General features: G+C 42.6%; 1 protein-coding gene across 2 annotated transcripts in view; it reads right to left on the minus strand.

Annotated features, from left to right (window-relative positions):
- The window catches only part of PLCL1 (phospholipase C like 1 (inactive)), a 217,252-nt gene that overhangs the window by 46,850 nt on the left and 146,010 nt on the right, over positions 1 to 24,392 (minus strand). The window lies entirely within an intron of this gene.

Consider the following 24,392-nt stretch of genomic DNA (forward strand, 5'->3'; position numbering starts at 1 on the left):
CTTTCTTATTTGTATGTTTCAGCGTCCTTTGCCAAAGGATGTTCTCACTAGGCTGAGGAGCCCATCTCTGCTGCATGCACAACCACATGGCTCTCATGGCTGCTCTCACGGCAGCCCCATGTACCTCTTCTGCTCAGCCCTAACCTACTTCACACTCTTGTCTCCCCATTTGCTTTGAAAAACAGCTATTCTGGTCATTTCTGTGTACCAGGACTACAAAATGGTGTGGGACAATGGACAACCAGACAAGAAACCCAAAGCCTTTTTCTTTAGGGCATATATTCTAACTCCTCTTGAGAAAATTCTTAGCCAGACACGTGTGACTGTCTTTTCAGTATCAACTATCTACTTGCTGCTGGATTTAAACCCAGCTGCCTGCAAAGCTTTCTGTAATTTTAGTGCAGCAACTCAATTTAAATCTTTTCCCACGTATTATCAATTCAAAACATTTCACAATAATCATAAATTGCAAATCCTTCTTTTTTCTCTGCATGATTTCCATCTACTCCATTAGTATATAAACTATCCAACAGCTACCAAAAATATTTTTAAAACATCATTCAAGTTAATAATGAGACACTTGTTAAAATTGCTTTCCCTCCCATTTCCCTAGCCACCAGCAATACTTTCCCAGTACTCTGCCTTCTGCTGTTGAAGGGACTTTTGCTGCCTGGATTTTGAGTAGAAGAGAGGTCCCAAGGTGAGGAAATTTTGTTGCTGGGTGTAGGCACACAACCCTCCACCACGCTGCCCTCAGGCCCAGCCATGAGAGCTGCACCAGGGACCAGCTTCCTGACAGCCCCAGGGGACCTGCCCTGAGACACCAAAACCCCTGACTCCCAAACCCTTTGCAGCCTGGACTACCCTCCCCTACCCCAGGAGCTGGTTCCCTGCATCTCCCATTTATCTGCTGTGTCATTCACCTTTCCTCAAGTCATACCCCCCTGCAAATCCTAAATGCAGCCCCTGCTCTAGCAGTGCCCTCCATCCACCCATCCCTGTCTTTCTGCTGCTCCACACTGTCCGTGCCCAAGCAGGACCCCGTGTAGCTCTCCCAGCCACAGAGCATCAGTCTTGGTGCTTGTAAGAACATCTCCACTCATTGTCTGCACGTTTGTATAGATACTTTCAACAAATTAGTCAGTTATAAATGTTTCTACAAAACTGCCATTGTCATTCACTCACTTCGTTCAATAACATCCAAAATATTTCCAAAACCCCAACCCCTCAACAACTGGATTTAAAGGCATGGGATCTGCTGGGAACAAAATCAAAACCTCTAAACTTCTTATGCTAAAGATTTCTCATTAAACTGATACAGGGACTTCTACTGACAAGAAGAATTACTACTAATTACTGTAGTACTTATTATGAGAATTAGTCTTAAAAAAATAGGAAGAAAGTGAATGAAGCGAGTGCCTTGGGTTAGCTACTTTTTTAGTTACAGTTTTCTGCTAAAATATTCTGTTCCTGCATTAACATACTGCCTTTTAATACACAGCTATGGCCGTGAAAATCTTCAAGCAATAGATGCTAATGAATACAAACGAATGCAGCCGATTACCCCGCGGATTCTAGAAAAGCCTTCTCTTTCTTATTTCTTTAGGTTTACAGGGGCAGTATTTGGATGTAATATTGATGATTAATTAAGATTTTTTTCTCATATAGGAAGATGTATTAATGGCCTTTGAATCTGCAGTGATTCATTCCTTGGCGGAGAGTGGTTCCTCAGGGCCAGACCTGGAAAACTCATCAGAGCAGCGTAACTGATTTAGCTATAGGTCTGCCATTTTGTCTTTGCTAGAGAGGCAGGAATTATTATGTGACTAATTTTTTTCTCCAGAAAAATAAAAGCCATTTATTTTTAGTTCCAAGATACCTGTGCTTTTTGATGAAAATAAGCCATGGAATTAATCAGCTATTTTTCCGGTATTAAGGTGGGAAAAAAACTAATTGGCCTCCTGGAGAATCAACAACAGTTGCCTTTTAACATTCAGTCTTAATCTCCCAGGGGTTTGGAGGGAATTAGATTAGCCTCTGTGTCCTCTTTCTCCACTTTTATTTTTGATGGTTACTTTTGGTTTCGTACTTGGTGGTACGTAAGGAACATCAGAATTGTACAACAGCAGTTCTTCATCTCTGAGTAGGACTTCCCCATATCTTTTAATCAATTGAATAGAATTCAAGTCTAATCCATGGACTAATTGCCTAAAATTAACAAGATTTGAGTATTATTGACATTGATAGGATTATTTTAACTGATGCTAACAATCTCCCCAATCTACGGTATAATACATACAAACCCTGCAAAACTGCAATTGCTAACTGAGCTTATTACTGCATCAGCTATTCCCTTCTTGGTCTCTACAGAATAGGAACATACTCGGTCTTTCAAAGTGAGAGCTGCTAATATAGATTTAATGAGGCAGTTTTCATTCATAATTATAAATAAATTTTTTTTTTTAGTATTGCAAAAACTCAAAATGTGTTTCTGTAAGCTCAAATCCTGTCTTCTCAGCCTGACAAGCCAGGCACTTGCCTTTGTTCTGCCACCTTCACATTGCTTGAACAAGCATCTCCAGATCCTGACACCAGGGTTTAGCCAGGACACACACCTCCAAGGTCCAAGGGATTACCCTGGGGAGCAGAGGAGTGTTTCCTTCAAGAAGTGTCCTCCCTCCACTGGGTCCCACTCACATCAGAGCCTGGAGAATACAATTTAAATACACTTTGCCTCCCCACTGATTTTAAGCTGAGCTTAGTTCAACTGAGCCTACAAACTTAGGTTCCTAATTTTAGTTCAGCTATTGTCTTTCTTTTAAGTCTCTACCTTAATCCAATTTCTACACGTTGCTCTTCTAAGACAAGACATCCAGCTAAGGATACTTCTGTGCTGTAGTGTCTCTAGTGGCTAAATTCCTGCTCTGTTTCACCATTCACTGGAGACTACGAACAGGAACAAGTAGAGCCACCTGGCAAATTAAAAGCTGCCAACACCTTATGTGAATAAATAGCAAACCTGCTCTCTTGTACTACCTGCCAAAAACATTCACACTGCAAATTGTCAAAAAAACCTCTCTACAGTACTCACCCACACAAGAGCACTTGTTCCCCTTCATTAACCAAACCACAATGAGATGTACCCCTGAATCTTGGAGGAGAAAAGTCTATCTTTCTCCAAGAGGCTAAGTTCATCAAAAATTATCTCACCACACAGTACCTGACCTAGGATTGCTCTTTATCCTCAGTCAGTTGAACTGATGACACTGAATTTATTGTGGCAATGAAAGAAGGAAAGGAAAGCATGACATTTGCCAAAAAAGAAATCTGTATCAGTGCGAAAACAAGCAACTAACTTGTAGATTTTCCACCCTAAGACCTTCTCTACCAGAGATATCATAGCTCTGTACAAAACACTGTTATTGGAAACAAACACAACCAGTTTGTATGCAATGTAGACTTTCAAAAAGAAAAACTCTACCTATATGGGATACCTTGTGCTTTCCAAGGCAAGACACCTCATTCAAAGTGACTCAAACTTTGGTTTCCCTCAGTTCTTTGGACATCCCCTATAAGGTGACTTAACTGGCTGACTCCAACTCCTGCTCCTGAGCCTGCATAATATCCATTATGCAAAAATACCTCAAGAACTCAACCACAAGACTATTTCAACATGTGCTTAGCTTTCAGTGTACACACAGCTGCTCTGAAATCAGTTAACACCAAGGAGACATACCTGAGTGCTGGCCTGACTGCATCCTAACATCGCAAACAACTGTTTTCTAAAGGTTTCTAAAGGAGGGATTCAGAGCTCCAGTCTAAGCACGTTCCCAAATAGTAGAAGCTCTCCTGTTGAACACATCATCCTCGTCAGAGGGACTGGATATGTAAACAGCGGGATCACTAAGCCATCAGCAGTTGTGGGAAAACTCCACCCCATTCACCCTGACCTTTGACCACTCAATCTTCTGCTGTTTACATCAAAGAGCTAACAGAAATAAGTATGTGGGATTAAAAAAATATGAATAAACATGCTCTCTACCTCATCCCACCCCTTTGTCAAAACTATAGGATGTAAATTGTTGAGCTGAAGTTAAGAAACAGGGCAGTAATAAGAGCTGTATAGCCACCCTGCACACAGAAGTCAAGCTCATGAATTATTATTTGTCTGAAATTAAGTTACCTGAAGGGCTTCTAAAACATCGACAGCCTTCCAGGATTCTGCTAAGGAGGATGAGAAGGGCAAAAAGCATCCTTTACCTGAAGACACCAAAAGCCCTTAAAGAGCTGCAGGGCTTCTGTGAAAGGACGCGAAATTTAGTAATGATGCTAGGAGCTAAACTTGTTAAGTGTGGCTAAGAGCCATTTCCCCAAAAACCAATTCACATTTTCACCAGTGAATATCACCGTTGCTAAAAGAGAAGCTTTATTCTGATTTTTGCCATTTCCCATGAACCTAGCACGAAGAAATCAATAACAGACAGCTTAGTCTGTCCTCACAAATAGATTGTGATAAACGGTACATCCTAAAAGCCATCTGCTCTGGAAACTCCAGAAGATCCACTTAATTGGCCAAGTGATTACCTGATTATTTTTTATTCCCCAGGAGAAACTAATTAGCTCTACAGGGTGGGGTTTTATTCAAAGCAAAAGAGTGCCACAGCGTAAGGATAACCATTTTGATCTTTTGGGATGCTTGTAGATATTTCAGTTATATACAGAGAGAATCCCAGTCCCTGAAAATCTTAAAGCTTTACAGCTTTAAAGCTTTACAGCGGGAAAAATGTACCTTTAAACATTAAACAAAGAAATCAGTGAGTCGCTAGTGGCACTCAAAGCACCATGTAGTGGCTTGACAAATGATGGTGTAATTTTCTATAATGAAGTAAGTCAGAGCAGGGAAGGTTTATATAAACTATCCAGGAGAACACAGAAAGTCAATGTTGGGGCCAGAGCTGCAACCAGATCTCATGCACGTGCGAGGCTTATTCCATCTGATCAGAGATAGGACTCAAACCTTGAACCCACAGTACTGGTACACGATTACTACAGGGAGCTGTGATCATTGGAAACTGGTATTCATTACTAGGAAACAAAGACTCCTTCTGTGAATCTCAGCCACGTTCTGGCCATCCTCAGAGAGCATCCCAGGATTGCCCATTTTGCAGATTTTATCTGTTCTCACAGTCTCTGCTATCACAACAAATTAATGAGCAGAACCCCCTCTAATCTTTCTTGGCACGGCCTGTAGGATGTAACTATCAGATATGCACTGTGACAACTCACAGGACAACAAAGAAAAGGTTACCTACTCAAAATTCACCCAGGCTGACAACTCATGGCACAAAGCAGCTACCTTTGCACAGGGGCTGAACAACCAAACAACCTCATCACCGGCGCAGGCAGCCACAGGGGTGCTGCCAGTCACACTTGGGCTAACTGCACAGCTCAACAGATTGCAAGAGCAGATGTTAATGCTGTGGGATCAACCTCGGTAGCCTCTTCAAGGCAAAATTCCTGCTAATTCAGGGATTTGAGCATATGTGGAATAAAGACCGGACCCAAAGTTCAACACATGCGCTCTTACAAGCTGATACACACACGTAATGGAATAAACAGAAAATTTAAGGCAGACCAAAAATACAACATGGCCAGATACATGAGAAATAGCTTCAGAACACAGTGTCCAACAATTTTCCAAATACCAAAATAGTCATGCCGGCATGTCTGCAAATCCAGCTAGTTGACACTAACCAGCAGTTTAACCCGAGCTCAAGCTCCACACAGAAGCCTAAGCACTATTATCATTCATGAGAAAGCAATGACTAAGGGATCTCAGACACAGGGGAAAGAAAAGTGTCACGGAGAACAGTAATATCAGCATTTACAGTGGGCTTTTCTCAACTCCCCAGGATAGCCCAGACATCGGGTATGGGTAGTGGACTGTCACCAAGGCCTATAATAATGACTTTACAGTCAGCTTCTCATCAAAAGGGAAGGAAACGTCGCCCCGCAAAATGGGCCCCCCGAGGGCAGGAAAAATGAGTGAAGATAATAGCTTAACTATTCTGGGATGCTGAATAGTCCCCACTGGAGAAGTTCAACAAGAGGCAAGATTATAACGGCTTGTCTGCTTTCCTCTTTCCCTCCATTACTAAAAATCCCTTTCAAATAATGGCGTGTAAGGCTGGAGAGAGAGAAAAGAACGTCTTGAGGAGATCTTTGAGAAAAACATTTGAACCAAAATTATTTGCTGTTCAAGGAATACTTTGTTGTGTGTTTGCTTTTTTCCTTTTCTTTTCTTTTTTAAATGACTAGCATTGCCAAATTTATTCAATTTTACCTTGAAGAAAATTTACATTTGCTGTTTAAATGACAAATAAGAGCAAAAGAAAAAAGCAGCAGCACGTAAAGACTCCATCTGGAAACTCTTTCTGGAAATGGAAACCACGCAATGCGAGAAGGGTTTATTTTCTGGCATGGTACGACACTGAAGTTACTACTTCTACTTGTTTTTATAATTAGGGCCATGGAGCCAAAGTCAAGAAGCTTCCAAGAGCACAAGAAAATGAACGCCTGTTATGAGGCTACCACTTCATGGCTCCTTCTGCTGTCGTTGTTCCTGAAGTTTTCTCCTTACGTTCTATCATCCAACTGGTTTCCACAAGGACATTCCTTAAATAAAGGTATTAAGCAACACCTACAGTGAGAAATAAGTTCCTGCATGACACTTCAATACATACACAGGACACCTCCATATAACCCTATGGAAGACCCCACCTGATGCAGAAGATTTTTCATGGATCCTCTTCATTCTCCCTGTGGAACAAAAACCTTCACTTATGACACCTCAAGTGCCAGATCTACTTCCAGTTGCGAGGAAGCTTTTGGTTTGGAAGGGACTGACCCAGCCGACTGGACGTAGCGTCTCCAACCGCTGCCGCTCCCAACTGCTCTGTTAGTTCCAAGTACCTGGGTTGCTTGCAGGCTGTAATGCTTATGAGTCTCCAAGGGCACTTTGGACATGGATTGAATTCATCCCCATGCTCTAAGGGAATATAAACCTAAGAAAGAAAAACACTTTCTGTCTTCAAGCAGAAGTGGTAACAGCAAGCCCTGGGAAAATGAGATCTCGGCAGTTTTCCCAGGAGAGCTCCGTCGTACAAACCCTCATTCTTTTACAGATTGTCCTTTGAATGCATCTGAGGCAAAAACTAAAAAGGGTGTCTACTTAAAGCAACTAATCCTACAGCAATCACAGACCTGCCTTACAGAGCTCCTCTCCGCACACAAAGCAGACCACAGCTCCTATAAGCCCTCACCTGCAGATAAGTAAGCTGTACTGAGCAGTCTGTACCGAAGTCCAACAGATAGTGCTGCCTCAGACCAGGGAGGAGAGGTGAGTAACCAAACCAGAGGTACTTACTAAGTACCCATTTTGAGTATTTGACCTGATCACCACTCTTACTAGGTGGCACAGCAAGAGTCGCTCAGGTCGGAAGGTCCCAAGTTACTTAGATGTAAGAGATCAAATGCATGCCTTAAATCCAATCTGGAGACAAGCCAGCACCAAGAGTAACTGGTGGAGTTCAGGCAACATGAACTTCCCTCATTTATACCTACTTAAAACTTCTGCATCGTCTTCAGGTTTACAGAAGTGACTGCAGCGATGGGGCCTTGTACTGACCAAAACCTGGATCACGGTAGAAAGAGCTACATCTGGAGAAAACGGCCAGACGCCCCACAGAAGGGACAGATGGGAAGCCATGCTCCATCCACTCTTTATACAGACATGGAGCAAAGGCATTACGTGTGCACAGAGCATGTAGCCAGCCTGAACCTGCAGTAGAAAAAAATGAAGAAGATCTAAGATCAAGAACTGGGAAACACGAAAGATCCGGTGTCTCAGCATGTTCCTGACAGCTCTGAGCACCGTGACCAGGAGGACTCTAAAACATTGCTAATAAATACTGGGCAGGCTCACTGAGAGTTACAGCATTACCCTGACATAAGGGCTGCCATGGCCCCCAGGAACAGGAAAATGAGCACTGCAATATCTGCATGTCTCAGCACAGCGTTAATGTTCATCTCTTTTGCTAGTCAGAGATAGGACAGCTCTGCAGCGAGCGTGGAGGACATTGCCACAATGTCCTTCCAAAACACAGAGACTGGATCAACTTCCCACTGTCACTAGTTGGAACAAGATTTAGAAGCTGGTCCGTGCATTAGCACGGGTTGGTGCAGTCACACCTACACCTGTGAGCTAACGCAGAGGCACCTGACCCACCTTCAGGGTCCTCACCCACTGTCCTGCTAGCAGGGAAGCCACAGTTTGCTGTGCATGCTGCCGTGGCCCCCTCTTCATAGTGCCCAAGCCCCAGTGTGATTTCACAGCCTGCACTCCCCGTGCAGAATAAATCATGGCAGAAACCTCAGCGATCCACAGGACTTGGAGAGTGCTAGCAGTCAAAACAGAAAGAACCTATAGGCCTTGAAGCATCTGAAACTATAGACGACAGGCTTTTTATTTCCTCATCACCTGAGCGCCTGGGAGAAGAGCATCACGCCCTACATCCCACGACACAAAAATCCAAATGTGAACACAACACACTATGCACGCACCTTCCCACAGGCTTTTACCTGCAACGATTTTGTTTATTTCTGCATCTCTTCGAAACAACATACGCTTTAAGTATTTTGAAGAAATTAGTTATTCCGACTTGGACATTAAATCAGTGCAAGACCTTCTCTGCACCCCTTGTTCAGAGGAAAAAAAACCACACCAACAAACAACTAAAATTAAGGACTTTCACTGAGAGGGGATTGCAAGAATCTGACCTAGCTGAACTTGAAAGATATTTTTTTTATTATTTTAAAGAAAGAGACCTCCATTGCATCTGTGGGAAGTTCTCCTTAAAACCTGACAGAAGAGGATGACCTGTGGGTAAATCACCTAAATTTTCTTCAATCAATCCACGGAAAACACTACCTGAGCCAGACAAGTCAGAAAGAAGGTTATGCTGGTTAAAAACACTGTCTCTTAAACGGGAAAGAAAACCAGCTACAAGGAAGCAATACATTACAAACAGAAAATAACAGAAGTTGTTGGTGTGGGTTATAAAGTAAAGTAAGGAAAATTAGGAAATTAGTAAAGGAAGAAAATATAGCAACCAGAGGAGTTGATACAAGCAGGAGAAGGGTTTAGTGGCAGGTGGCAATTACAGCAGAGAAGGTCCAGACAGTTAATTTGAAAATACTAGGAAGAGGCAGGATCCCACCAGCAGTCCGTCACTGACCAGGAACACTGGTGGTGTTAATAGTACAAAAAAGCATTTATTCACTAAACGACAGTAAGATAATTCCACGAGTAACTCAGGAGGAAAAGCCCAAAATGTTTAAAAAGACCTGGCTAAGGAAAAACTTGTCGTGCTGGTAGTCCCCTTCATTACACCTCTGAATGCTGGATTTGCAGCATATCTGTGAATGGATATTTTTCATTGTCAAAATAATGGAAGAGCTGAAAAAAGATTTTATTAAGAAAGAATAGAAAGATGATTAACATTAACTATTTCCAACATTATGGAAAACAGAGCTTGTCAGACTAACCTGATATCTCTTTTATGGATTACAAGTTTGGTTGATACACATAATAAAGTCATTGTAATATACTTAGACTCTGTAATATATTATGGTTTCTGCAACGCATTTGACTTGGTACTGAATGACATTTTGATTAAGAAGATATAGCAATAAAAATAAACTCAGAAGACATTAAATGGATCATACACGAGACAAATGATGTGCCTCAAATACAACAGTAAATGTGAAACACTCATCATGCAGATACGCTTCAAATGGGATCCTGCAGGGACCCATTCTTAGCCCGATGCTATTTAGCATTTTTAGAGTGACCTGGAAGAAAGCATAAATCAATATACATGAGATGATACAAAGCCAAGATTTGAACAGCTGTGAATAACAAAGAATATGGCTCAGTGATCAAAAGTCAAAAGACTGCTTGATAAGCACAGGGAAAGAAAAAAAAAAAGCTTGTTCCAATAAGGACTAAAATGTGAGGTCATAAATCTAGAAACACAAAGGGCAGGCCTTATTTACAGGACTGTGATCCAGGAAACAATAATTTTGGAAAAAACCCTCAACTTTGTCATCACAGATGATCAGCACAGAATGTAACAAAAAGATTGCAATGGTATACTTGGTTGTATAAACTTATTATCTGCTAGGGATAGAGAAGTTCTAATATCTTTGTGTTTGTCCATCATGTGATACCCTCATTTTAGAAATTACCTTGAAAACTGGAGATAGTTCACAAAAGCCACAAGAATCAGGAAGATTTTGGAAAACCCATTCGAGTAAGAGATTCCAGATTCTTTTAGTTCAATACACATATTGTCTGGTCACAAGCAATTGCAGAAGCCCAAATTAAAATAAGGAATAACTTTAAAGGACACTTCTTATGCCCTAAAATAAAGGCATATCTGGGCACTTTTGTTCAGAATGTAATGGTTCCAATTCAATAGTTTAATTAAATAGTGAATCAATGTATTTTAAGAAGTCCTTCAAATTAAGTTTCCTTATTGACCGTGTAGAAACTCAAGATGTAGACTGACGTTGTCTCACAGATTATAGATGATTACACAAAGATCAGTACTGTCATGGGATACATCCTTTCAATACCTAGAGGTTGACACATTCAAAGCAAAACTAAGACTTTAAAAAACAACAAACCCAAAACCCAACAAGAAAACCACCTCAAAACCCACAGTGAGGATAGCTGATGAAGGTCACAACTCCCAAGGACAGCAGGAGAGTCTCCATCACTAAAAAGGCATTCATCAGCACCAGACTCCTTCCAAAAGCATGTCACATGAGATCGAACGTGATTTCATTTAAGTCCTATATAATGGAGAGCAGACCAGATTTCAGCGGTATCTTCTGGCCTGGTTATTTCGATATTAGCTCAAAAATTCAATTCCGTATTTTTCCAGAGAAAACCATTGAACGTGACTATACTGTCTGGTATCATGGCACTGGAGATTATGAGGCACTGGGGGCCCAAAATAGGATGACCAATTTAATTTCATTCTGAATCTTACAACAATCCTCCAGGAATAAAATGTGTAATCCAATAAGCCACCCAAATCTCCATAGTCTAATCACATTATTTTAAGCCCTTTTTAATCAACTTAAATTATTTCTTCATTAATCACATTTATGCTGATTCAGATCAACCCCAATCCTTAAATTTAGCAATGAAGTTACAAAAATCAATGGAATAAGGTAGTCAAACTGTTTTAATGGGAATATTTTTAAAAATTCTGATTGTCATACATAATTGAATTATTAAATAAGTTGAGATAGAATACATTAAGCCAAATACGAGCTATGCGGGCAAGCTAACAGTGTTGTTTTAGCTGGTCTATAATGCACTTGGGGGTGAAATTTTGCCTCAAGCATGCTGTCTAAAGGCCCCAGCTTTCTGAGAGAGAGAAAAGCAACTTTCAGCATACCCAAAAAACACATTAGCTCCTGCAAGAAAATTGTTTATCAATTTAGGAAAGCGTCCTTGAGGTGTAGGAGTTTGTACAGCTGGTGTGCAGACTCTCTGCGGGGGTACAGGCACCACCTCCACGGGAACCCACAAGACAGATTCCTGCAGCAGCCCCAGCGCTCCCCAGCTCACCCAGCGTGGGTGGGTGTGCAGTCCACCTCCCCGTGCACGTGGCATGCCCGTGGACTTGAGTTGTCTTATTTGTGCTTTACTATCCCTTGTCAACAAGCTTCATCACAAAACCAGGATTAGGGAAAACTTTCTGATTGCTCCTCCGCAAAGCGTACGTACGGGTATCGAGGTGTGTCTATATGTATGTGCATACTCAAAAATCTCTGAAGTATTTTACTCCCATCTACAGTTTTTTAGCTTTGCAACTATGTGCACAATGCATAAAATATATTAACCTCCAACATCCTTAGGCTGAAAAGCTAGGTTGTAGGTATAAATTATGCCTGCTGATATAAGAACAGACTGTGTCAAGCCATGAAACATGCCGCTACACTGGTAGAGGAGTTGACAGGGCTAAAACCAACATACAAGTGAAACAATTATTTCAATGGTCTACTTAGCGACAGTATAACAAATTAAATGTCTCCCTTAAAAGCAAAACACAGATTTCCCCAATAATACAAAGGAAATGAGTACTCAAGAGACAGCTGTGGTAGCCTCATTAAATCATATTATGTGAATCTAATAAGTAGGCGTATTCCAAATTTTTACCAATGCAGACACTGAATGTTTGCATTACTCATCAAAATCAGGAGTAAATGATGCAGGTTACAAGCGCTTTGATAAGCCTTCACAGCAAACTGCAGCATCATAAACATCCAATTTATTTAAAGAATAACTACTTTGCTATGGTGATGCATTATAATTTTTTATCACATTTCTTCAAAACTATCCACCTTCAAGGGCAGAGCTCTCCTACTTCCAGGAGCTCAAGTATCAGGGAGCGAAAAATTGGTCATTTCTTTTTTTTTAAATAAACACAGGACTGCAATCATAATGTAATTTTATTCTGGTCATATATTTTACTAAATAATTGTAATTCCTTTTTCTCACAAGTAAATTAGCTGCATGCCTGAATATTATGGTCCCTTGGGTTTCGCACAGCACATGCATTTTTACGGTTTAAGTATATCACCAACCTGGCGTAATTGCTTCCATCCAGCTAATATTTAAACATTATGAATTAGTGGCAGGAGGGGTATTAAAAAAATCTAACCACAGTACAATTATACTGTGACTGCAACATAGCTTAGTACTTCATGAGAAGAAAATAACACCTCAAATCTCCAACAGTCCTGTACACTTGCAACCTTTAGAAAATGTTGAGCAAGAAGAAAAATGTTGGGTCTGCTACCAGAGAAGTGGGAATCCGCCGGCTTCTAGTTCTGCTCACGACCCCAGGAAGAGCCCTTAGGAAACACTGTCTTCTCCAGATTTGGACTCATGTTTTCCATGAGACTCAAAAATGTTTCTGAAGCACAAAGCTCGGTACCTTCAGAGAGAAGGGTGTCTCTGCCAGGGTCTCCATCCTTCCCAGCATCGCATCATGACGCACCGTGAGGGGATGCACTACCGTCCCTCTGTCCTGAAGTACCAGCTGAGCTGCTGCCACTGGCAACCACCGGTTTGTTGTTTCTGGTTTCATGTATAAACACTTCAAGGCTTTCAGCCAAACAGCATGATTCTAGAACAACTGCACTACTGCGCGTAACAACCCAGCTCAATATTGCACATGTTATATGGATTTTATTAAACAGGACGTCACCTGTTGTGGTGAGACACATGAAGGTAAGCCAGGTTTTATCCCTGAGCACTGCAGCGTCTCTCCAGCTGCTGGAAGGACTCACATCCATGCCAGACAGCTGATCCCTCCCTGCAGTGCCTGTGGGAAGCTGGGTGCATTAGAGGGAGAACCACAAAAGCAGAGGTGTTGGGCATGATCTTCTTAACATATCCAAAAAGAAATGCCAGAATAGGAAGAATTTAATCCTGCCTTTCTTCAGGAGTTTGCTCCATTACTATAGGTACAAGGAGAAATCTTCCTCTTCTTGGAATCAGAGCCTAACTTCATATAAATTTGATGTCTAAACATTTCTTTCAAAGAAAGCAAAGGGTCACCTCCTCCGCCAACAGACTGAAGTGACAGCAAAACCTTTCTTGCAAGAACTCTGTGTCTGGCACCCAGGCTGCAGGGGAGCTGAGTATATTTCTGCTCGACAGCACGTAAGCCCCTGAGAGCTAGGCCTGATTGACAGTCTTTGACATACTCTGTAAGGACAGATTAATTGCCTCCCGGTGATGCTGTGCCCCTTGTTTGGAAGTGTGAAACACACAGGGTAAGGACAGATCCCCACCACAGCAGCCACCATGCCTCCCTGGGGACGCGAGAGCACCGAGTCCCTGCTCCTCACAGCCCCCATCGCTGAGGCTCACCTTCTACGAGCGGGTGCCGTCACCACTAGACTTTGGTCACACTGAGCACAAACACCCCCAATTCACACTCAGCCCCCTCCCAGCTGTGTGGCACACACGTCTCCAGCGGTGGAGTTCACCACAGGAGCCCAGGGACAGCTGCAGGAGCACCCCTTGCCTGGGGGTGATATGCATGGCAGGAATGGGGACATCTAGCAGCAGGGATGGGGGCAGCTGGGCCAGTGGTTTTGGGAAGCTTTTTGTTTTGAGAGGTCCAAGTTTTGTATCTGCCTTCTTGAGGACAGAAAGCCACAGGCCCCATGGCTAAACCACAAGCCTCCCCTACCATGTTGCACAGTTGCCATTAACAGGCACGCTCCCCAAAGCAATTTGAGAAGGACCTAAAAGACATCTGTTAAATACTGGCAACGTTTAATTTTGCAAATGTGCACAAACGATGGCAGGAGCATGGCATAAGTGAGCTATGGCTCAAAAGCCAGGACAAAATGTGTGACTGACTTATGATTATGCTGCAGGGAAGTAAGCAAAAGCCATGCCTGCCAAGCAAACATGACACTTCCTACAATACTTCAGAGTCACAACAAGGATGGAAGCTATTCACAAGAAGCATTAAAAACCTGAAGGGAAGGTATTCACAGGAAATTGCCGCTAACCACCAGGAACCACATTTCCATGGAGAAAAATCAGCTCAGAACTCGAAGTCCGTTCAACGGGCCCTTTGAAATAGATTATGATTTGCAACAACTGTGTGATTTAGCAGTAGCTCGTTTTAAGCTTTAATCTTACGAACACTTACACACATATATAGTCCCCACGGTCACACTGGTCATTTGTTAGTATCTTATTCAGCATAAAAGAGGTGTGCCTGTGCATTTGTTCATCCAACATCTCCTCAAGTCCTTTTTAAACATCAGTGCTCTGGCTTTGCAAGACTTTTAGAGCTAATCCCTCCCACCAGGGAAACACAGATTCTGAGTTTGTCAGTGTGGTTTTTTTACATAAGCAGATATGGTGAAAAGATAATTTTTAAGGAAAAGCCTTTTTCTTGCTCTAAAAGAATTAGCTCCCTCTTTTCTTCTTGCTTGTTATTTTTCATCAGTTCCTTTAGGTGGACGTATGAGCAATGAACACTCCCCAACACGTTACTCCAAGATAAATAAAGGGTAAAAGAATACACCTCCATTTAGCTACAGGACCTGCTAACTCTTGGAAAAAGAGAGCAGAGGCGGGCAAGAAAGTGCCCTGGCAGGGATCCAGCAGCAGTCAGTGCCTCAAGCCCTGGGGAGCAGGGGACACGCACTCATTCTCAGGCCGGACGGCTCCAAATCCAGCATACTTGGGAGAAGCCAACTTTTGAACTCCGTTTTTACAGATGACACTGTATTTTTTTTCTAGCTGGCGGCCACAGGAAAATCATATTGCTGTAAATGTGCCATTTTGCTATTTTTTAATGTGCCTGTCTTTTAATGGAAGACTAAAAAGGACAATTATAAAAAATGATATAGTTTTCAGAAAATTACAGAATTCATTTTCTTTGCCTATCAGCTTTCAGTTTCAAAGCTTTTCATGAAATTTCCAGTCTTAACCCTAAAGCAAAGCTTTATGCAATAAAGGGCAGACATATTTTCTATCTGTTTAACTATAATAATGAAGACTTTGGTAATACATTTAAAAGAACTACAGTAAAGTCAGGGCTGTATGCAGAGAACTGCTTTGTTGTACCCAGGAGAATTTGTCTGTCTTAATTAAGTCTCCTCTCTCAGACGCAGAACATAATGACTCTTTCATCTGAACTACCTTACGTAATTGCACAACAGCTCTACTTATTGCATATGGCATACATTGTTTTCCAGTGAAGTTTCTAACACTATCATCATGCTTCTTAAAGGAAAAATATAGAAAGCATAGAAAACAGTCCAGACAATGTCTTTGTATATACTGAACGGTATGCACATGCTTCACTCTTGTAGTTCAGCAAGGCGGGCAGCAGTAAAATATGAATGCCCTAATGCTATTATTAAGCTGAATAAGATTAAATACTCTTAATTCACACAAAGCAATTGCTCTTTACTTACCTGGGTGTAATGAAAGCAGAATCTAGCCCACAGGAGCAATGTATGAGGCTCACGAAAATCCCACTCTTAATTATACCATATTTTCTGGCTACATTGTTTTAAGGTATATTTGGAGTCGGGAAAACAGTACAAACCACTGTAGTAGCACCAGATAACTTACAGGTACATTAAAAAAAAATAAAAATCTATTAGAATTACTATAGACAGTAAACTCCATAGCTTATTAATTTCAGTGGGGTTTGTCTCTGCTGTTTTCTGATTTTGAATCAATATTGAAGCTTATGGAAAATATTTTCCTCCTTCTGCCTATACATGAACAAAATGAATTAAAGTTTTTCTTCCAGACAATGTGTTCAGCTGGGATCATTATTAACTGAGAGAAGAAAAATAATCAACTCTTCATATGCAGTAAAGTGGCAAACATTTTTTAACTCTGTACTTTGGAAAATAATACATTTCTAACTCATTTTCCAAAGCCAATTAAATTATCTGTCAATGAGTTCTTCAGCTACTGGGTAAATTGAGGTATGTCAGATACTCTGTAATTGCTGAATGCTCTCTATTGATCAAAGCACACAGATGTAGCTCAACAAATTGAAATGGCATTATTGCCCTCATGAAAAATGAATGCTTCATCCTGCAACCATTTGCCAGAATCTGAAAATGCAAACACCGCTCTGAGTGCTCCAAGTGCAGTGCAGTCATTCAGAGAGTGCTGTGCACCATCACACCAACATGGAGAGACTTCAGTTGTGCTGTTTCTGTGTGAAAAGGCTGGCACAACCTCACATCAGTCATTGGTTCCTTCCTAAACCCTGACAGAAAACATAATTTTCTCCTACTAATAACAACATGCCCCAGAATAAACTCACATGCAACATCAAAAAAGTGTATGAAACTGCAAAAACCACACCATTCAGAAATTAGCCAAAATATTAAACTACAAAGGATAAATTTGGAAGGGGTCTAAATACAACCTTTGATTTCAGGGTCAAGTGGTAGACGAGAAGTAACTAAACCTGTGAAGGACTGACAAGTAGAACATATTTAGAGTATTAACTGAGCTGGGCTGTTACCTTCCAGGGTTTATAGCTTACTTTTGGTGGCACATTCATTGGTAATACCTCAATGGTAAACTTGGAAAGTTTCCTCTTTCTCTGCTGCCTGAAAACACAGGGCTTGGAATCAAATTCTGAAATCCAAGTAGGAGAACATACAAGGCTGGGTACGAAGCAGGTCTCCTTGCATCCCATTTCTGAAAAGCTCAAGTACAGATGTCACATATCATTGTAGATAGAGATAGAGGTACTTATATATCAACACTTAAGCAACAGCTCTGACTCCAGAGTAACATTCACTTAAGCAGAAGTTCAGTTACGTTGCATGAAGCACAGAGCTGATAATACATCCCCAGCTCTTGCTGAGTCAATGAAATTTTTAAACACAGATCTATTGTATTCAGTGAAACTTAAAAGATATTTTAGCACTTCACTAATCTCAGAGACTCAACCACAGTCGTGCAGAAAGTAGAGGGCAGAGGAGCCGTGAATGCTGCTGATATGCTGTTATATTGAGCCACAAAACCACCCCTCTGTTTTCAGAAGTTGCTCTAACTCTGTGTGAAACCTACATGTTTTGTGAATCACATCTTCATGGTATGAATATATCAGTATGCAGTAAAAACAAGTCAAACAGTTGTCTTAGTAAAATAAGACGTTTCTTTGCAAGTGCAGAAAAGACACTGCACACCATTCCTGAATGATTTTTCAACTAGACTGCTTGGGATATCTTCAGAAAAACTAGGCTACGTATCTGAAAGATAATTCTTTCCATTTCTGATGATAAACATGATCTGAGGACAGATAGGAGAAATGGACTTGAAACCTCTTAACCTAAACCATATCCCTTTGACCATGAGTTTCCCAATAATTAAGCTAGATGTAATAAACAGTTCAGTTGGGATAATACCAAATGCTGGTTTCTTACATAAAAGTTTCAGTGTAATTGGTTTTCCTTTTTGCATTTGAGTGTTCTTGTTCATGCAATACCAGAAAAGATACACGTTACAAAGTTCCCCATTACCTCCCCCATTTCCTTTCTGTACGCTTAAACAGTGATGACACGAAAAACGTTTACTTCAGCAGAGTTTTGTGCAGAGCTGGTCCAACGCAAAAGCAAAACCAGGTTCACAAGCAGCCCATCTGCACAGCCTCGCTGAGAAAATGACACGCTGCCCATAGTTCAACCAGAATTTTCAAAGACAGAAAATGTCTCTCAAGTCTACGAGATGCAGGTGTTTATGCTACAGGGAAGAATGGGACTAAAAGGCCTGGAAAATCTTTTCTTGTTTTCCTATTTAAGCCTGTGCAGAGAGACAATGTTTGGCAAATAAATGTATTTTAAATACACATCCTGGACATGTTTATACTCCATTTGAGAATAACATAGGGAATTGAGAAAAAAGCTGTGTTAAGTCCTGTGGCTTGAGACGGGACACGTGTGTATAAGCACAGAGGCACAAGCAGAGGCATGCAGTTGTGTGAGCACACACCACACACTGACACACACCTAAGATGGAGCTGTTAAGGGATTTCACCACCTCCTTTCCAAGTGCATTCTGTAAAATTATAGAAAACCTGGTACATTCTGAGCCATTCCAAAAGCAAACATTTTCCCCCACACAAATACCTCCTCGAAGCCCAGAGAGCAATCATGTTTTGCTGGGATGATTATGCAGCATCCAGAAGGGGAAAGAGAGGCAGAACGAGAGAGGAAGAACTCCAGCAGGGAGAAACTGGGAAAACCAACACAAAACTTCTCTCCTTATAATTACCTTGATATAATAATGGCAGAATTATACAAAAGGAGCAACCAGAGACCATTTCAGCATAGATCGCTACTGCTTGGATTAATCAGATAGAGCTGTTCTTGAAACCAATACATAAATTGACATTAGTTCAGTCCGCATGTATAATTTCAATTGACTCTCATTTTTCACATCAAATGATGTCAGATTTTAATTAAAATCTTTTAACTGAAAATTAAAATGTCAGTGGTGATGCACAGATGCTGCTGAACAGATTTATCTTCTCCCTAACATAAATAAAAAAGAGAGGAAATACCTAAGAGCAAAAGTTTCAAGTGATACTCTGCTCAGCCAGCATCAGGGACTGAGCACCACTGAATTAAGTCCCGTGGTTGCATTTTCTTTCTAAACATACCTCTTGCTGCCAGTTACACACTTGCAGGATCAGGGACTACTCAGTTAAACTCTATTATTCAAATACCAGGGGAATGTATAAGCAAATAGCTCCTAAATGCAGTATATCAGTACAGTGTGTGCCTAATGCATGACTGAGGAAGCTCCAAACAGCTTTTTCACTCATCAGACAAAAGATGGCCTCTTAGCAAAACCGGAGCCTTGAACTCCACCACTGGTACATCACCCAGCGCAGACACACAGATGCCTGCTCATCTGCCTCAGCTTTCCCCCAGCCAAGGCACTGCAGTCCCACATTTGGGTGGGACTCAAATGCAATGTCTGAACGCTGCCTTCCACCTCTCCAAAAACATTCATCAATGAGTTTCACTAGGAGAAGCGATAATGGAAGAGCCACGCAGTGCGACACTCATTTTCCAGAGCTGCTGCTCTAGTGAAGCCTAACTCCACTTCTGACTGCTAACTGCTTCAAATGAGCTAACGTGGTCTGACACACCAGCACTCATTTACCAACAGCTTCCAAGGGGCGTTCCCCAAGGTCCCTCTTGGCCCTGCTACTACCATCAAACTCACAACTATTTTAATCAGACTGTTCAGTCTACATCCAAGGTCCACAGGATCACTGGCATCAAGTGAGACCTGCAACTCTTTTCTCCAAAGCTGTATTTCCGATGTTTGAAGAGGTTCTTCTGTTTGGTTCAAAGGAGTCATAGTTATAAACTTGGTTCATCTGCCTCAAACGAGCCATCAGCTTCAGCCTGAATTTCGAAGTTCACACAGGGTTTGGCTGAGCCCATCATCATATGCAATCAGGCCCTACTAACGCTGCTGGCCATTTGCAGAAACACCTTCTCTGATTTCACAAATAAAGCCCATTCCATGGCTTAACTTCATTTTCTGGCTACAAATTAAATAAGAGAGATAATAAAATGTTGCATATTACAATGTACTCTTACAGTGAACGGGGAGCCCTTAAGCAGAGTGGGAACATAAACAAAAATTAAGGCATGAGTCATAGAGAGCAAGTCAAAGGAAAAAGAAAAGGAAAAAGAATATTGATACACAAAGGAGGTGAAGAAGTTACAAACACAAGAGAAAAGTCATAAACGGCGGCCCGTGTAGAAGCGGCTCTCGGGCATGGGCAGCACACTGCAGAAGTGGACAAACTAAAGAGCTTTTGACACCTCGCTCAGTCCAACTTTCCCTCCTCATTAAAAGAGCACCTGAAAAAGGAAACTTCCACTCTCCAGGGAGCACATTTACTTCTCAACAAATGTTACCGAGAGTTGCACTATTGACATCGATAAAAGGAGGGTAGTTTAATCACTAGTTTTGGGTTGCTACTGATTTGATGAGGATCTGCTGCTCAAGCTGCTGATGGTTTGAGCCTAATTTTCTGATAATTTGTTTCTGTTCTCAGTGACTGCATTTATGACCCTTTCGTCATTCCTGCGGTATCTAACATCACTGTACCTGTCAGGTGCTGGGAACAGAAAATTATTTCTCTGCAGTGTTAAAAAGGCTGAAAAAAGAAAATGGATATCACTAATGGGCAGCTCCAGCACTGCTGTTCATACAGGATACGGCAGTTCCACGGAGCTGAATTACACTGCGTACTTGCACATGGCAATTTGCGCTGCACGGAAATACTCTTCTCCTTAACTGAGTCTTGCTGTTAAAACCGATCAGCCAGGAAAAAAGAGTAGGAGTTGAAATGGAAAAAAAGCCAACCTCATCTTTTCAACTGTCTGCAGAGCACAGGCACATCCCCACGAACCCCTCCAGCCGGCACACTGCACACCATGCAGCTGTGCATGGCAAGGATGGGGGATGCAGAAGACGATCAGCAGCTCTCATCCTTGAGACCAAAGGCCAAAATGAGCCAACCCTTCCAGCAGTGGCAGAGGCATGTGGCCAGTGGACGCCCAAAAGCAGACACCTGCCAAGGGCAGCCGGGCAGCACAGCGACACCCAACATGCCACCACTTCACCAGCGATGGCTCTGCCCCAGCCTGTCAACAAACCCAAGCATTTTGTGCACGACTCTTTCCCAGGGTCAGTTCTCCTACTGCTCGTCCTTTGCAGACCCGATGCAAAGTGTCAGCCGGCCGGGGGGAGCCCGGCAGCCGGCACAGAGGCAGCAGGCACAGCCTGACTGGCCTGCACGGAACAGTCAATGCCTGACACGTTGAAGACACTCCGCACTCAGGCATGCACACAGTGATTCACAGCATCCATTTCAGTTGCCAGAACTATTTAATAAACCACTAGTAGACTTCAGGCTTGAAATTTCACAGGGATGTTTAGACTGAGAGCTCATACAGTGACAAACTTCTGGCTTTGAAAAAGACTGTTAAAACCTGTCTTTGGTCGTTTACACATCCTCTCTTTTAGTGTGAGACCTGCCATCTGCCTACTGCGCTTTGCCAGTTACGCTGCCGTATCACCAGCCACCATGCTGCTGCCGCCACGCTACTATAACACAGAGAAAAACCTCTCTTGGTGTTTTCACCCGCATGCTGCTTTTGGACTGTTGCCCAAGGAGGAGCAAGTGGCTTAGGGGTAGAGGCAGAGTGCAGGAGGACTCAGTCATTTATATCCCAAGCATTGCCATACAGGTAGGCTCTTCCTCTCCGGGAGCAGCGAGGAGCACCAACACCCCCAAAGTCCAAGGGGGGAATCCCAGTGAGCTGACACCTCTCCGCTGGCACTGCAGAGAGACTGCCCAGCACCGGCCCCTCCATCACCACGACTGCATCCATGCCTGCACCTCCTCCACCCTGTTTTTGGGACACTAACCAAGGCCCCCAAGAGCTGGTAAAAACGTCAGCCCTCCCACAGATCCCTTATCTGACCTTACACACAGTCAAATTCTCCCTCCTTGCATCAGTTCCTCACCTGTGAGATCAAAATCACGCGCGTGATTTCCACCCCTGCCTCCCCCCTGCAGAAGCCAAGCCGGGGGAGCAGCACATGAAACAGCAGCGGCTGTGTGTTCAAACAGGGGGCTAAGGGACTTGGCACACAGTAAGTTCACGTCCCCTGCTCCTTCCTCACGTGCCTGAACCCAACTGCGTACAACAGACTGTTTAAAAACAGAGGTAATTTGAATTAAATAGTAGTCCTAACACATTCCAGGAACATTCTTGAAAACAAGCATTTGGATTAATTTTATTCAAAAGCCTCTGAACAAACACCCAGCTCTGCTGTAACACTGCTGCTCTCGCCTCGCCTTAGTAATACAGTTCCCACTGCGGGGTGCTATTTATCTCATTCCCCTTGCAACATAAAAGCCGTTTCTCCAGTCAAACCTCTACATTATAGATGGTTATTTTCTCCTTTATCATAGACCTGCTAATAGTCTATTTCATGCAGAGGCAAAGCACACAGCTGAATGATGAAGGTGGCGGCTGAGAAGCAATCCTGCTCGCAAAAGGGACCTCTCGCAGGATTTTAAGCTGTTTGCGAAGGCCTGACTCCAGTGCCACGCTGGCTGTACATCACTGTGATTACACTGACTAGGTTATTCTGATGTAGTGGAGAGAGAGAGGGGCGGAGAGGCAGGAAATTGGCCCAGCAATGATGTACTAATGTATACTTCTCCCCAGAAGCTCAGTGCCTCCAAATATGAAAATGTTAAAACCATGTTTTTGATAAGCATCACAATCCATGTAAAGTCATTACAATTTTATTAGAGGAAACATTTTCAAATGCATTGATTAAATTAGGAATAATGACTTGGACCTAAAGATACAAACCTCTAATCTCATCAGCACTAATAACCTCCTGAAATAGAAGGGAGGAAGTCAGCATCTTCAGGGCCGAGACAAAGAGCACACAGCACACGACACCAGCCCTTCATCAGCCTCGCTGCAATGGGTAAAACCGTGTGAGGAGACAAAGACCGCGGACAGCCAAATCATGATCCACACATTAAATTGCTTCAGCTATCTGTGATTTTAACCACTGTTCATAATGACAGAGTTCTTGAGCTCCAACAAACATTGAGACAATTATTGTAATCAAAAAGCAGCCTATATAAAACCAGTAAGTGTTATTCTGTGCATATTCACAATGAAGCGTATGGAAAATTGTATGCGTTCGACCTGTAATTGTCTTCTCAATGCAAATGGCTTCTGGTGTGCACCTTCCAATCTACATGTATTGGGTCTGGCTGAGATGGAGTTAATTTTCCCCATAGCAGCCCTCATAGTGCTGTGCTTTGTAATGGCAGCTAGAAAGGCGTTAATAACACACCAGCGTTCGGGCTACTGCTGAGCAGTGCTCACACAGCATCAAGGCTGTCTCTCCAACATTCCCCCCTCACCAGCAGCCTGGGGCTGGGCAAGGTCTTGGGAGGGGACATAGCCAGGACAGCTGACCCAAACTGACCAAAGGGATGTTCCATACCATATGATGTCTGCTCAGCAATAAAAATTAAGAAAGGAGGGAGGGCGGGGGGGGGGCGCATTCGTTATTACGACATTTGTCTTCCGGAGTAACCACTACACGTACTGAAGCCCTACTTCCTGGAAAGTGGCTGGACATTGCCTGCTGATGGGAAGCAGAGAATAAATCTTTCGTTCTGCTTTGCTTCCGTGCGTGGGCTTTGCTTTTGCTTTATTAAACTGTCTTTATCTTGACCCACAAGTTTTTTCCATCTTATTTTCTCCCCCCCCACACTGAGAAGGGGAATGATAGAGTGCCTTGGTGGGCCCCTGGCATCCAACCAAGTCCCCCAGTCCAAACTGCTAACTCCAAATGAAGAACATGCAGCAGGGAGCTAGTCATAAGTCATTCAGAAGTCATTCAGTAACACCACCACCCGTCTCTCACAGAAAGTCCCAGCTCCTTCCTGATACAGGCAACAACCTCCCTCCATAGGCCTGCTGAGAGGAGGAAGAAAAGGGAAGGTATAGACCTTTCATTGCACGTAGCGCTTAAGGATCAATCCGATGGCTCCTTACCTCCCTGATGTTGACTGACAAAGAAAAAACATCAACCACGGAGTGGGCCTGACCTGTATTTCAAGGTGCCATTGTCAAGATTAGGGAGACCTGAGCTTGGTAAATAGCAAGGA

The sequence above is a fragment of the Gavia stellata genome, chromosome 8 (genome assembly GCF_030936135.1).
Source record: "Gavia stellata isolate bGavSte3 chromosome 8, bGavSte3.hap2, whole genome shotgun sequence".
Lineage (NCBI taxonomy): Eukaryota > Metazoa > Chordata > Aves > Gaviiformes > Gaviidae > Gavia > Gavia stellata.